Raw genomic sequence first — 15,250 nt, 5'->3', positions numbered from 1 at the left:
TCCTAAACTTTTCATCATAACTTGAACTTACCTTGAAAATATATGGCCATTGCTAGCATGGAAGCTCTTGACCGTCCCAGCTCAGCAGCACCGGGCCCTGCAGACCAGCTGGGTCTGCCTGGGAGCTGTCACCCTCCGGTCTCACCGAGGAGGATCAGACCATACACCATAAGCCCAGGGAAAAGATGAAGCTTCAGAATGCAGTGTTTTTCTGGGGAATGTGCATGGCTCTTGTGTCATCATGAAGCTCAAATTTAATTCAAACAAACCTAAGTCAGGGACCTCTGTACTAGACCTCTGGGGTCACTGTGAGAACTACATGCACCAATATTGTAAAGCTCATAGAAACATCTAGAACATAATGGCGCAGTGTAAGTGTTGTAAAATGAAGGCAAGGGGACAGTATCTTTGCACCCCAGTAACAGAAGGCAGGGATGAGCCCTCTTATTAACCACCACCTCCTGAGTCACAGATGACAGCTGCCTGCCACCTAGACCTGCAAATAAAGCTGTATTGGAACCCAGACACACCTCATGGTGGGTGGCTTGTCTGAGGTCCCTGTCATACCCCAGGGACCCGCTGCCACACAGCCTCAGGCCTTTGCTATTTGGCCTCTTCCAGCATCAGCTCAGCACCCACTGCCCAGAATTCTGTCTGCTCTGCATCCATTGGGCAATGCTGTGGCTTTAGTGCCAACTGCCCAGGCCAGTGGGTGACACAGGAGCCAAGACCCTCACAATCCTTTAAAAATTTTTTTAAACATATTTATGTGTATTTCATTTATTGGAAAGGCAGAGCAGCAGGGAGAGCTCTTCTCCCCCACTGACTCACTCCTCAAATAGCCTCAACAACCAGGACTGGGCCAGGCTGAAGACAGGAGTCAGAAACTCCATGCAGGAGGTGAGGGCCCAGCCAGGTGCCCTTCCCAGGCGCCTTTGCAGGCAGCTGCTTTGAAAGCAGAGTAGGCGGGGACTTGAACTCAGACCCTGATTAAGGTGGTCTAAGCAGCAGCTTCACCATCTGTACCCCAGTGTGCCCCATGTGACTGCCCCACTTGAACTTTCATGTTTACCTTGCCCTTCATTCTGGCCCTGGGTTTCCTTGCCGACAGGGACTTTGATAGCCCTTGGCTGCAGGAGGTGGGTGGGTTTGCATTTGGGGTCTCTAAGTGTGGCGGGACAGGTGGGAAATGAGCAGACAGGCCCTTGGGGAATTCAAGGCCCACACAGAGAGAAGCAGTACCCCACCCCGGCACCCCTCTAGCTCCTACCCACCCTCACACGGGCACGTTCACCAAACAAGCTCTCTTTGAAGTGGTTCATGCGTGTTGGCCTCTGGCAGAACTGGGGCAAGCCTGCCACCTCCTCCAGCTCTGGGCACCTAGCTTGTTGTGGGAGCTAATCCAGGAAGGCCCCAGAGCTGTGATCCTGAGCGCCAAAGGCTCAAAGGAATCTGGGGTCATTCTCAGCAGGCCTGGGGTTCCTGTGGCACCAGCTGGGCCTTGGGGTTCTGCTCTCCACAGCTGATCACAGTCACGAGGGGTATCAATGACTTGAATGTATGACAAAAAGCTCAGTCTTTATGAGCAGAATTGGAACCACCTGCCAAACTAGATGGAGCCTACAGGACAAGGTTCAGAACAGAAGGCTATATTAAAAAAAAAAAAAATGTAGATTGAAGTCCGTGCAGTTGTTTCCTTGTTTGTTTTCCCCATTAATACATTGTCTATTAGTCTTCCTGCTGTCAAAACGCCGAGTTCGCCATGTTCCCCAGTCCACCGGGGAGGGTACAGTAAAAGGAACATCCAGGGAAGACAAGGCCGGGGAGAGAGAGCCGTGGGAGATGGAGACGATTCTTCCACCCAGCCGAGAGGGTGTGAAAGGTCACCCATTGTCAGGCCCAAGAGCCAGTGGGCCTCCGGGGAGGACAGAGCCCAGGGTGGTACAGGAGAGTGACTACTGTGTGATGAGGCTCCCAAAAATAGTCCCAAGCCTAGCCCCAGCATCACTGGCAGCCACAGCCCCAGTGAACTTGGCCCCTGGTACAGGGCTGGTCTGGAAGCTGCGGTTCACGGGATGCGAGGGAGGTCAGGGGACATGGGAGCGCCAGTGTGTGTCTCAGGGCCTCCACTCTTGGTCTGCTCTTTCTAGCAGCTGGCATGCTGGCACTGCAGGTAGAGGCTTTATCTACCACATCATGCTACTAGGCCCACAGATGTTTTTAAAGATTTTATTATTCTTTTTTTAAAGATTTATTTATTTTATTACAAAGTCAGATATACAGAGAGGAGGAGAGACAGAGAGGAACCGTCCGATGATTCACTCCCCAAGTGAACCGCAACAGCCGGTACGCACCAATCCGAAGCCAGGAGCCAGGAACCTCTTTCGGGTTTTCCACATGGGTGCAGGGTCCCAAGGCATTGGGCCGTCCTCGACTGCTTTCCCAGGCCACAAGCAGGGAGCTGGATGGGAAGTGGAGCTGCTGGGATTAGAACCGGCGCCCATATGGGATCCCAGGGCGTTCAAGGCGAGGACTTTAGCTGGTAGACCACACCGCTGGGCCTGATTTTATTTATTTTTGTTCGAAAGGCAGATTTACAGAGAGAAGGAGAGACAGAGAGAAAGTAGCTGCAATGACCAGAGCCGAGCCAATGTAAAACCACGAGCCAGGAGCTTCTTCCAGGTCTCCTACACAGGTGCAGGGTCCCAAGGCTTTGGGTTGTCCTCGACTGCTTTCCCAGGTCACATAGAAGGGAGCTAGGTGGGAAACAGAGCAACCAGGACACAAATTGGTGCCCGTATGGGATCCTGGCCCATGTCAGGTGAGGACTTTAGCCACTAGGCTATCACGCCAGGCCCAACAGGTGCTTTTTTAATAGCATGCTTTCCATCCAGCTCTGCTTCCCATCCAGCTCCCTGCTTGCGGCCTGGGAAAGCAGGAGAGGATGGCCCAAAGCCTTGGGACCCTATACTCTGCCTTTCCAATACTGAAAATGGTCGCTCCTTTCCAATACTGAAAAGCAGACCTACAAACAGGAGGAGAGACAGAAAGATCCTCCTCCATCTGCTGGTTCTCTCCCCAAGTGGCTGCAATAGCCAGAGTTGGGCCAATGCGACGCCAGGAGCTTCTGCTAGGTCTCCCACTCAGGTGCAGGGTCCCAAGACTTTGAGCTAACCTCTACTGCCTTGGTCATGGTCCTACCTGGGTGTAAGGCACAAACGCACAGGCCCTTCAAGACATGGCCTCAGACCTCCAAAGAAGTGTTCTGTGTGAGTGGGCAGGAAGCTCCCAGCAAGCAGGGCAGCCACAACAGCCCAAGGGACCCAGGGGAAGCTGGCGGCACCCTGACAGTGTCTGCTGCCTTTGCTAATATTTGTTAGTGGTAGCTCACTAGACATTAAGTCAGGGCTCCCAGCTTATATTCCATCTGCGGCGGCATCCTTTCATGCTTGTAAGGAGGGGAACGAATACCTGTTGAAAAGCCACAGCGTTTGAGGCCCGCAACAGACGCGTTGAAAAGTGTTATCTTGTCTAATCTTCAACTCCCTGGAAGAAGGCTTCATTAGGCCCCTTTTAAGCTTCAGGGAGATCTGGAAGCTTGCCCAAGGTCGTAATACACTGTGGAGGTGGTGTTCGTAGGTGCGTGTGTCCGCCTGCCTGCCTCCTTGGTGTGCACTGAGGATTTTCTTGGGAAGTGAGAATGCCTGGGTAAATCCTCCCACTCTGGAGTGGCCGTGCATCTGTCTTCGCCTCTGTAGCTCTCCCTAGCTATTCCCAGGGTACTGCATCTGGACCCTCTGGAACACTCAAAATCAGACACCGAAGTTCCCTGTGCACCTGCAGAAGCTGCTCACAGGATGTCGTGGAATCTCACAGATGTGCCAAGCAGGAAGGTGTGTCTGGATTTTCTCTCCTCAGAACCCAGGAGCCTGGCACACACCTGTGGCATCGGTGCCAGAGCCACTTCAGAAAGACGGGGGCCCTCCCCTTGGATGACCCAGCACTGACACCCACCCCTCCCTGCCTGGATGCTGCCTGCTTCAAAGCTCTCCCAAATCCAAAATTGCCTCCCCAGCCTTTGTGCCTGCCAGGCTGCCTTCCAGCCCTTGCTGCTTGCCCCTGGCTTGGCAAGACAGACTGGGGCACTACCACTCATCTCCTTGCTCCCTGACCTCACCTTGCAGCCTTTCTTTTCTCCAAACTGGCACTGTGGTGTTGGTTTCTGGGAACATCTGGCAGTGGCGATGTTCTGCATGGCAAGGCTTACTCAGGTGAGATTGTGTGGTGTCACCGATAACCTCTGTAGACCCTTGCATTGCCATTCAGGTCCTCTCTAGGTTACTGGCCATGGTTACAACCATGCCAATGCTGTGCAAAGAGATACCACGCAGCATTGTTTATGGAATAATGACAAGAAAATAAAAGTCTGTGCATATTTAGTACAGAGAAAATTCTTTTTTTAAAACAATAAACTATATTAGCTATTAGAAAGGCAAAATGAAAGAGAGAGAAAGATGGAAGAGAGAGAGAGATCTTCCATCTCTTGGTTTATTCCCCAAGTGGCCGTTAATGGCCAGGGCTAAGCCAGGCTGAAGCCACGAGTCAAGAGCTTCATCTTGTTCTCCCACATGAGTGTCAGAGGATTTGAGCACTTGGGCCACCTTCCGCTGTTTTCCCAGGTGCATTAGCAGGGTACTGGATGGGAAGTGGAGCAGCCGGTATACAAACCGGCCACCCATATGGGATGCCAGTATTGTATACAGCGTTTTTATCTGCTACACAGTAACTCTGACCCCTAAAAGATTTTTTCAACCCATGGCAGTCATGAAATCAATGCACATGAAAATGAACAATTGTACCAAGTACCCTAGGACTTCCGTGACAAATGATTGCAACCTGGATGGTTTAGGACGACAGCAATGTATTCTCTCTGAGTGCTTGAGAGCTGGAAGAGTGAGTTCAAAAGCACTGGTGTGCCATTGCCTCTTAGCTCCCTGGGGAGGGATCCCCAGCTTCTGATGGCACCTGGAATTCTGGTTTTTCTTGGCCTGCAATCCATTGCTTGATTCTTCCACCATTTCCCTGTGTATCTTCTGGTGCCTCCTGTTTATGTCTGTGGCTGAGTTTTCCCTTGGAAAAAGATACAGGGATCCTGTCTTAACATGGCTAAATAGGAAAATATCTTAATTTCCAAATCAAGTCATATTATGACATACTGGGGATTAAAGCTTCAGCATGATTGGGGCCAGCATTGTGGCATGGCAAGTTAAGCATCCACCTCCAACGCCTACAATGTAGGTTCAAGTCCCAGTGCTCCCCTCCTGATCCAGCATTCCTGCTGATCGACCTGTGGAGGCAGCAGATGGTTCAGGTTCGTGGACCCCTGCACCCATGTGTGAGTCCTGGAAGAAACAGGCTCCTGGCTTAGAAAGGCCCAAACTCCAGCTGTTGTAGCCATTTAAGGAGTGAACCAGCAGAGGAAGATGTTTCTTTTGCTATCTCTTGTTCTATACTCTGTGAATCAGCATTTTAAAGAAAAAATAAATAAATCTTGAAACAAGATAGCAGATATGAAGAAACATGAGAGTTCTCCCATGCTTGCCTAGCAGTACTTTTAACAATACAGGAATTAGGGCCTGGCGCCGTGGCCTAGCGGCTAAAGTCCTCATCTTGAACGCGCCAGGATCCCATATGGGTGCCGGTTCTAAACCCAGCAGGCCCACTTCCCATTCAGCTCCCTGCTTGTGGCCTGGGAAAGCAGTTGAGAACGGCCCAAAGCCTTGGGACCCTGCACCCGCATGGGAAACCCGGAAGAGCTCCTGGCTCCTGGCTTCGGATCGGCACACCAGCCATTGCAGCCACTTGGGGAGTGAATCATCGAATAAAAAATCTTTCTATCTCTCCTCCTCTCTGTATATCTGACTTTGCAATAAAAATAAATAAATCTTAAAAAAAAAAATAAAGGAATTAGGGCCCGGCACAGTAGCCTAGTGGCTAAAGTCCTCGCCTTAAGCGCGCCAAGATCCCAAATGGGCGTCAGTTCTATCCTGGCAACTCCACTTCCCATCCAGCTCCCTGCTTGTGGCCTGGGAAAGCAGTCGAGGACGGCCCAATGCTTTGGGACCCTGCACCCACGTGGAAGACCTGGAAGAAGACCTGGTTCCCGGCTTCGGATCGGTGCAGTACCGGTCGTTGCGGTCACTTGGGGAGTGAATCATCGGACGGAAGATCTTCCTCTGTATCTCCTCCACTCTGTATATCTGACTTTGTAATAAAAATAAATAAATCTTTAAAAAAAAGAAGAAAGAAGGAAGGGAAGGAGGGATGAAGGGAGGAAGAAAGTTGGGCTGACACTGTAGCATGCAGGATAAGCCTCTGCGTTGTGACGCCAGAATCCCACATGGATGCCAGTTCACGTCCCGACTGCTCCACTTCCCATCCAGCTCCCTGCTTGTGGCCTGAGAAAGCAGTAAGATGGTTCAGGTCCTTGGGTCCTGCACCCACAACGGAGACTTGGAAGAAGCTCTTTGCTCTGGCTTCAGTTTAGCTCAGTTCTGGCCATTGCAGTCATTTGGGGAGTGAACCAGTGGATGGATGGATCTCTCTGTTTCTCTATTTGTATTTCTGCCTTTCAAAAAAAATAGTCATCATGACTAAAACCTTCATTTTTGGCCCTGTGAAATGGGTGCCCACCCTGCAGGTGGCAGGCAGGAATTGTTGTCAGGCACCTTGTGCTCTGTGCAAGGGTGTCAAGGGCATTCCCGGGAGAGTGGCCCAGGGAAGTGCTCTCTGACTGGGTTTGTCCTTGGCTGCCTGTCTTGCTTGTGGTTGGATCCTGCATGACAGACCAGTTGGGTCTGGAACACAGTGCAGTAAAGGGGCTTGCCATTCTTCCTGGATACACCAGGCTGCAGATTTTGGTCCCTCCGTGTCTTGGTGTCCTCAGCCAAAGTTCCTGGCTGTTTGGCTGCAGGCCAGGGGGATTGGGGAGCAGCATGCTCGGAGCTCTGTCCCGGAGGGTGTGCCAGGGCATTGGCAGCCAGAGTGCCTTCCCTGGATTTTCTCAGAGTGATTTGGCAGCAAATTGCCCGGTGTACTTTGCTCTGTCGTCTCCCACTACTGTTGCAGAGCACAGGTGCCCACAGCAGAGACATGAGCTTTGCACCTGCTGGGCCGCTGCAGGCTGCTCTCCATGGGCCTCACGGAGCTTGTCCTGAAATCTTTGGGGCTCCAGACGTAGTTCCCAGGTCACACCCAGGGTCTTGACTCACTCCCTATTTTTTTTTTAAGTATATAATTATTTTTTCTTGATACAGATTGCGATGCATGGGGGATCATCTCCCCACTTCTTCCTTCCCTATATGACTTTCTCTCTCATTTAAAAAAGATTTTTTTGAAGGGCAGATTTGCAGAAAGAAGCAGAGAAAGAAAAAGATTTTCCATCCATTGGTTCACTCCCAAATGGCTGCAAAGGCAACTGTTGAAATGATCCGAAGCCAGGAGCCCGGAGCCTCTTCCAGGTCTCCCATGCAGGTGCAGGTCCCAAGGCTTTGGGCCATCCTCCACTGCTTTCCCAGGGCACACAGAGGGAGCTGGGTGGGTAGTGGAGCTGCCGGGATTAGAACCGGCGCCCATATGGAATCCCGGTGCTTGCAAGAGAAAGATTAGTCCACTCTGCCGTGCCCCCATCACTTTCCCATGAAAACACTTTTTTTTTTTAAGATTTAATTATTTTTATTACAAAGTCAGATATACAGAGAGGAGGAGAGACAGAAAGATCTTCCGTCCAATGATTCACTCCCCAAGTGAGCACAGCGGCCCGTTCTGTGCCGATCCGAAGCCGGGAACCAGGAACTTCCTCCAGGTCTCCCACGTGGGTGCAGTGTCCCAATGCTTTGGGCCGTCCTCGACTGCTTTCCCAGGCCACAAGCAGGGAGCTGGATGGGAAGTGGAGTTGCCGGGATTAGAACCGGTGCCCATATGGGATCCCGGGGCATTCAAGGCGAGGACTTTAGCCGCTAGGCCACGCCGCCGGGCCCCATGAATACCTTTTTGTACTTTTTTTTTTTTGCCTGTGAGGTGATTGTTGTTCACAGTTGCTACATGGTGTCCCACATCACATGAATAGCTAGGTCTAGGTCTTTTACACTGGATGGGAAGTGGTGCAACTGGGATAATGAACTGGCACCCATATGGGATGCCAACACTTGAAGGTGGAGGGTTAGCACGTGAGCCACGGCACCGTCCCCTATTGACCCCTCTTATTATTTGTACCCAGTTTACCTGAGTTCTTTTTTTTCTTTTAAGATTTATTAATTTTTATTGGAAAGTCGAATATACAGAGAAGAGAGACAGAGAGAAAAATCTTCTGCCTGTTGATTCACTCCCCAAGTGACCACAATGGCCAGAGCTGCGCTGATCTGAAACCAGAAGCCTGGAGCTTTTTCCGGGTCTCCCACACGGGTGCAGGGTCCCAAGGCTTTGGGCCGTCCTTGACTGCTTTCACAGGCCACAGGCAGGGAGTTGGGATGGAAGCAGGGCTGCCGATATGGGATCCTGGCACATGTGAGGTATGGACTTTAGCCACTAGGCTATCATGCCGGGCCCCTTTGCTGACATCTTAAGTTTTGCAGGGAAAGGCCCGGATTCCCATGAGGTACTTGGAGTGCTCGCAGAGTCTGAGGGCCACCTTCTGGAGACATGGGAGCTGAGTGGGGGAAGACTATAGATCTGAAGCTAAATACTTAGACAAGTCAAGGGTGAGACGGAACACTCCTCATGGACTCAAAAATCCATGTTCTGCCTCCTCCTGCCCCCAACAGGCCATTGGGGTAATGTTCAAACCTTCTGCAGGATTACCACGGTCTTGTGGGAACCACGGCTCAGCCCTTGCCAGGCCTCTGGATGTGTCAAGAGAAATCAGGAACTTGTAGCAGCAGCATCGGCATGTTTTTCATGTCAGCAACTAGCTGCAAACAGCAGCAACAACACCAAAACACAACCTTTTCCCATAGAGACGGAGAGGTGAGTGGTGGTAGCCAGAGGCGAGGGTGGGGAGTGGGAAGGGAAGAAATGGGGAGTTGTCTTTCCCTGAATAGAGTTTCGGTTTTGCAAGATGAAAAGAGTTTCTGGAGATGGTTGTGCAACATTGTGAATGGGCTTAACACCCCTGCACTTCGCAGTTACAGAGAGCTGACGTGTCAGATTCTAGGTTAGGTGTATTTGCCTGGAACAACAGCAACAAAATAAGAAAAGGGGAAAACCATTGACTTTTTAAAAAGATTTATTTATTTTTATTGCAAAGTCAGATATACAGAGAGGAGGAGAGACAGAAAGATCTTCCATCCAGTGATCCATTCCCCAAGTGACCGCAACGGCCAGTGCCGATCCGAAGCCAGGAGCCAGGAACCTCCTCCAGGTCTCCCACGCGGGTGCAGGGTCCCAAGGCTTTGGGCCATTCTCGACTGCTTTCCCAGGCCACAAGCAGGGAGCTGAATGGGAAGTGGAGCTGCCAGGATTAGAAATGGCACCCATATGGTATCCTGGCGTGTTCAAGGCGAGGACTTTAGCCGATAGGCCACGCCGCCGAGCCTGGAAAACTGTTGACTTTAGTAATGGCCTGACAAAACATGTCCTGGAACACATGGAGCCCGGGACCGCTAACTTGTCCCCCGGGCTGACCAGGACCTTCATTATGGCCCAGGGATGGGTCACTTCCTGGGCTGATTGGTCTTGGGAGCTGGGACATTGGGGTTTGAATCCCAGCACTGCTTCTTGTCCGTCCAGAAGGTGGGGATTCTAAGAGTTTTGTCCCTGACTGTGCGGGTCTCTGCGGGCACTGACCCGCTGCTCTGTATTGCCTTCCATTGCTCTCTAGGGGCACTGGTTCTACACAGCTCAGTACGGAGACCTTGGATTCTCTGACCCAGACGTGACATTTGCGGATCCTCTAACGCACTCTGTGACATGGAAGGCACATGCGGCTCTGGGCTGTGAGAACCAGTTACCAACCTAGCGTTTGAGCCCATGCCCCTTCAACTCTCTGAGCCTGTACTTGGCATTTTCAGAGGAGGGCAGTAAAGCCCAGGGCATACCAACGGCAGTGTTCAATTGGGAACAAGCCAAACATTGCCAAGCAAATGAGGAAAGATGGCACATTTGTAAAAATGCCTTTCAAAAAAGAAAAATATTTGTTTATTTTTATTAGAAAAGAAGATCAGATTTACAGAGAAAAGAACAGAAGAAAAATATTCCATCTGCTGGTTCACTCCCCAAATAGCTACAATGGCTGGAGCTGAACCAGTCTAAATTGAGGACACAGGAACTTCTTCTAGGTCTCCCATGTGGGTGCAGGGTCCCAAGGCTTTGGACCAGCCTTTACTGCTTTTTCAGGCCACAAGTAGGGAGCTGGGTGGGAAGTGGGGCAGCCAGGACTTGAACTGGCACCTATATGGGATCCTGGCACTTGCAAGGCGAGGATTGGGCCACTGAGCCGTAACGCTGGACCTGAGGATGACCAGTATCATGTCCCCAGCTTTCTTGTATCATTCACATTTTTGTTGTTGCCTGTTTTTGTCCGAGGGATTTCAACTGGCTTGTCTTTGCATACAATACCAAATGTAGTGAAATAAACGAAGATGTCTTAAGAGCAAAATTCCAAATCCCAGGCTTATCCTTTGCCAACTTCCAGCTTTGGACTTGCCCAGCTCTGGCCACTGTGGATAGAAGATTCTCTGACTCTCCCTCTCTCTCTCTGTAAACTCTTTCAAGTAAAATAAATCTTTTTTTTTAAAGGAGAGGAGTTTGTAAAATGTGCTGTTAGTGAAGTTGAAGAAGGGGTGCAAGGAGATTGGAGAGGCATCAGAAAAGAGAAGACACTTGGGCTGAAGTCTGAAGGATCAGCAGTGTCTACCAGGTGGGGAGATGGTGGTGCCACAGGAGCTGGGTACAGGGAGGGCTGGCAGCTCAGTGTCTGGAGCAACGCTAAGTAGCACGGGTGGTGGGCAATGCAGTGGGGTGGGGAGCACAGAGAACAGGGAATAGTGTGTAAAACCATGGCCACACAGAAGTAGCTGGGGCAGCTGTCCGGAGGCAGTCAGCAGCTGCTGCAGAACAACAGGCAGTTCCGCTGAGTGGCCACAGTTGTGTGCTGGTTACGCATGCGCGGGGAACTGAAAAGAAAGGAGTAGTCCAAGGCAAGGGCAACACACAAACTGTGAAGCCATGCCGTTGGTCCTAGGGAGAAGGGGCCAGAGCCAAGTCACAGTCACAGCCGGGGCAATGGGCACAGAGACCCCAACAGATCTGAGGACAGCGAACAGGTAATGGGGACATGGGGACCTGCAGGGCCAGGGGAGGTGAGAAGGACTCTAGAGGGGTTATAATTGTTTGTGAACCTGGGAGGAGAGACTTGAAACATGCAGACTGGGAGAGGAGAAAAAGGGTTGAGGACCGGCACTGTGGTGTAGCTGCATCCCACGTGGGTGGTTGTTGTGGGCTAAGGAGTTGATTAGCACTGGTTGAGCTGGGCAGGAACAGGACCAGGACTTGTGGCTAAAAACACCTAGACTAATTGGACTCATTTATATCCAATATCTTGGCTAAATGAGGATGTGGGTTGGGGGAAGAGTATATAAGGAGAGCTGAAGGAGCAATAAAGAGAGACTTCGCAGAGACTTCCACCATCACTGGTCTCCTGTCGGTGCTTCATCCGCTCTCCCTGTCCACGTTACTGGCTCTGCTGGTCGGAGTAGGTGGTGGCTGCTCAGCTGCTGGCACAGTTCCCTGCAGATGTGCCCAGCAGAGCAGTGGAAAATGGTTCAAGTCCTTGGCCCCTACAATCACTTAGGAGCTCCAAAAGAAGCTCTTGGCTTTGAGCTTTGGAGTAAATTTTGGGAGTGAGCTAGCAGATGGAAGATCTCTCCCTGTTCCTTTCTGTAATTCTGCCTTTCAAATAAATAAATACATAAAAATGTATGAAAGAAAGCGAAAGAAAAGAGGCTTGAGAAGTGAAAGAATGGGCTGAGTATGGTGAGCTTAGGGTACCTGATGGTCACTCAGGCAGAGAGAGACCCCTGCCTGGTGCTGGAGGGCAGATCCAGAGGCCAGTGCATGGATGAGGATGGTACTGGGCTGCTCAGACTTGGGCTTTGCCTCAAGAAACTGCAGAGCCGTTTTCATTCCAAAACAACGGAATCAAGATGCATTCAATCGATGCATCACATCAGGCAGCTTACTTGGCGGCTGCGAAAGAGCTTGATGCTGACGAGACTGGGCAGTGTGCTGGCTATTGTGCAATTTTATTTGCTTGCTTTTGGTTGTGGTGGTGTTGGTGTCAGTCATCAAGATATTAGCTGACTGTCTCTTCCCGAGGGAATCACCTCTAGGACTTGGTTCCCTCATAAGTGCCACTAACAGGGACTTCTATCTCTGTAGCAGGAACGAATGTTACAATGGCACAGTGCTCAGCAAGGGAAAATGGACAAAGTAAAGGTAAGAGGGCCCAGTGTTATGGCTCAGTGGCTAAGTCCTCACCTTGCACATGACAGCATCCCATATGGGTACTGGTTTGTGTTCCAGCTGCTCCACTTCTCTTCCAGCTCCCTGCTTGAGGCCTGGAAAAACAGCAGAAGATGGTCTAAAGCCTTGGGAACCCTGCACCCATGTGGGAGACCTGGAAGAATTTCCTGTCTCCTGTCTTTGGATCAGCTCAGCTCCGGTCCTGTGGTCATTTGGGGAGTGAACCAGCAGAAGGAAGATCTTTCTCTCCTTCCCTCTATAAACGTCCCTTTCAGATGAAAATAGATAGATCTTTTATTTAACGTATGCTTAAAAGTGTGCATGTTTTGAGAACCCTGGGACAATATCTGACCTTCTGCTTCTAACCCCTCAAGAAGAGAAACACTATATTACTTATCTGCATTTTACTTTACAAAATTAGTGTACAATTAATGTAACAATAGTCTATTCCATTGCTGTCAAGCAACATTGTTAAAACACAACTTTAATCTCGCAACTATTGAAAAGATATAAGGTCTGCAGGTTTCCCTGAGGCCTTATCTAGCCCTGTGGGGAAGGAACATTCTTGGACAACCACCTCTGTTAATCTTCCTCTCCCCTTCCGGCCCACTGGCTGGCTGGAAAGTAGAGGCTGTCAGGAGAGTAAAGAGGTCGCCATGTTTAGGGCGCCCCCTTCTGTTCAAAGGACTGAAGTTGCACGGAGAACCAGGTCAGGCTGTCAAGCAGAGGAGGGATTGAAGTCTAATGCTTTCATTCCCAGAAAGAATCAGGAAATGATTAGTTCCAACGCACATATTACAGATGAGAAAACTGAGGCCCCAAGAGGTCCAGTGTCTTGTCCATGGTCACACCACCGGTTAAATCGCAAAAGGGAACAAAGCTGAAATCCCTGGCCAGTGCCTCCCGCCAGTGAACTGCACCGGCTCAGTGACAGAAACATGAAGAGTGAAACAGAACTGATGCGGCCTGGAGGAGGCAAGCAGCCAGCCTGTCTCGGCATCCATCACAGCTCTCACATTCATCATGAACCCTGCCTTCACTGCATCAACACCTATCTGAAATCCAGAGTTGGGGAAAACAGAAACCTTTCCTCTGCTGGTGCACCTGCCATGTAACTCCATAAGGTGAAGCCAGGAACCAGGAGTTCCTTCTTGGCCTCCCACCTGGGGGCAGAGATCCAGCCCCTCGTGCCACCTTCTGCCTTTGCAGCTGCGTTAGCCGTTAGCTGGCACGGAAATGGAGCATCCAGCACGTGAACTGGGATGCATCAAAATGCATCAAAATGCTGGCCCCAACTGCGTCAACTTTAAAAGGCAGTTGTATTACAAGGAAATTAGAAGAAAAAACATTTGTATACATTCTTTCTTTATTTCTTTCTTTCTTTTAAAGATTTATTTATTTTATTGGAAAGGCGGATATACAGAGATGAGGGGAAACAGAGAGGAAGATCTTCCATCCAATGGTTCACTCCCCAAGTGACTGACAGACACAGGAAAGCAGTGGAGATGACATTGTGGTATTGCAGTGACCAGATGCCCCAGTGACAGTCAGTGAGTGGCGATCTGGGTTCCGCTGGTGGCTGGAGCTCCACCAGCAGCCAGGTGGGAAGGGAGGTTCACTGGGAGCTCAGGAGGTGAACCCAGACAAAGAACTGCCCATCCTGCTGATTGATTCAACCAGGACCAGAAACAGAGCAGCAGATCCCAAATGGGTAGTGCAGGAACAGGGTGGATTTCACAGCCCAGACCCCTACCAGAGATGCATCAGGCTCCGTTTTGTGTAGGAAGGAAAGGCTGTAGATGGGACTGTGCACGCACTAAGCTGGGAGCAAACTCATTTCTGGCTCAGTGCAATGATGTGGCATCCTATAGGTTCCACCCAAAACAGGGCCAGGCAGCCCCCAGACCTAATGCCCAGAAGATCCAGAACTCCGCCACTGGCGCATCAGGCACTGTGTTGTAGAGTGTGGCAAAGGCTTTGAGTCTGGAGGGACAATAGTGAGCTGCATATGCACTGAGCTGGGTGTGAACTCACTTCCAGCTCAGTGCATTGCACTGGTCCCACAGGGAAAATAATACCGACATTGGTATCCCATGGGTCAAAACAGGCCCATGTGGTCCTCAGACCTAATGGCCAGTAGGTTCTGGCAAATTCAGCACCAACAACAACCTAGTTATTTAGAACACTTTGTGTCTCCCTAATCCTGGGAACTGCTCGAACTGGAAGTAAGAGGAAGGTTGTACAGATGACAGTGTAGCCACAGCACAGGTGTACTGGAGGTAGAGAGTGGTAAGCCAGGAGCTGGGGCAACAGAGACCGTGTGGAAGCCTAACACAAGAGCCCAGGTCTGAAACTCACTGGCGGGAGTGGCACAAGTGACTGCAAACAAAGAATCATGTACCTACCGCAATAAGTAAAATCAAACTGTAGACCTGTGGGTGACACAGCTTAGAAACCTGCCCTCTGGCGAATAATCTGCTTACCAGAAGTACAATGACCAAGAGCAAAAGAAGAGACAAAGGCACAATGAATATTGCTAAAGACTCCCCTGCAAAGAGGCAAAAGCCCTCCTCAAATATATACAGAGAAGGAGAGACAGAGAGGAAGATCTTCCATCTGTTGATTCATTCCTCAGGCGACTGCAGTGGCTGGAGCTGCACCAATGTGGCCTGAGCCTGAGGGCCTCATGAAAGCATGTGGTACCACCTTGGAAGGGCCACCTGAGGTCCTG

The sequence above is a fragment of the Ochotona princeps genome, chromosome 22, assembly GCF_030435755.1.
Source record: "Ochotona princeps isolate mOchPri1 chromosome 22, mOchPri1.hap1, whole genome shotgun sequence".
Lineage (NCBI taxonomy): Eukaryota > Metazoa > Chordata > Mammalia > Lagomorpha > Ochotonidae > Ochotona > Ochotona princeps.
This window is presented reverse-complemented; position numbering follows the sequence as displayed.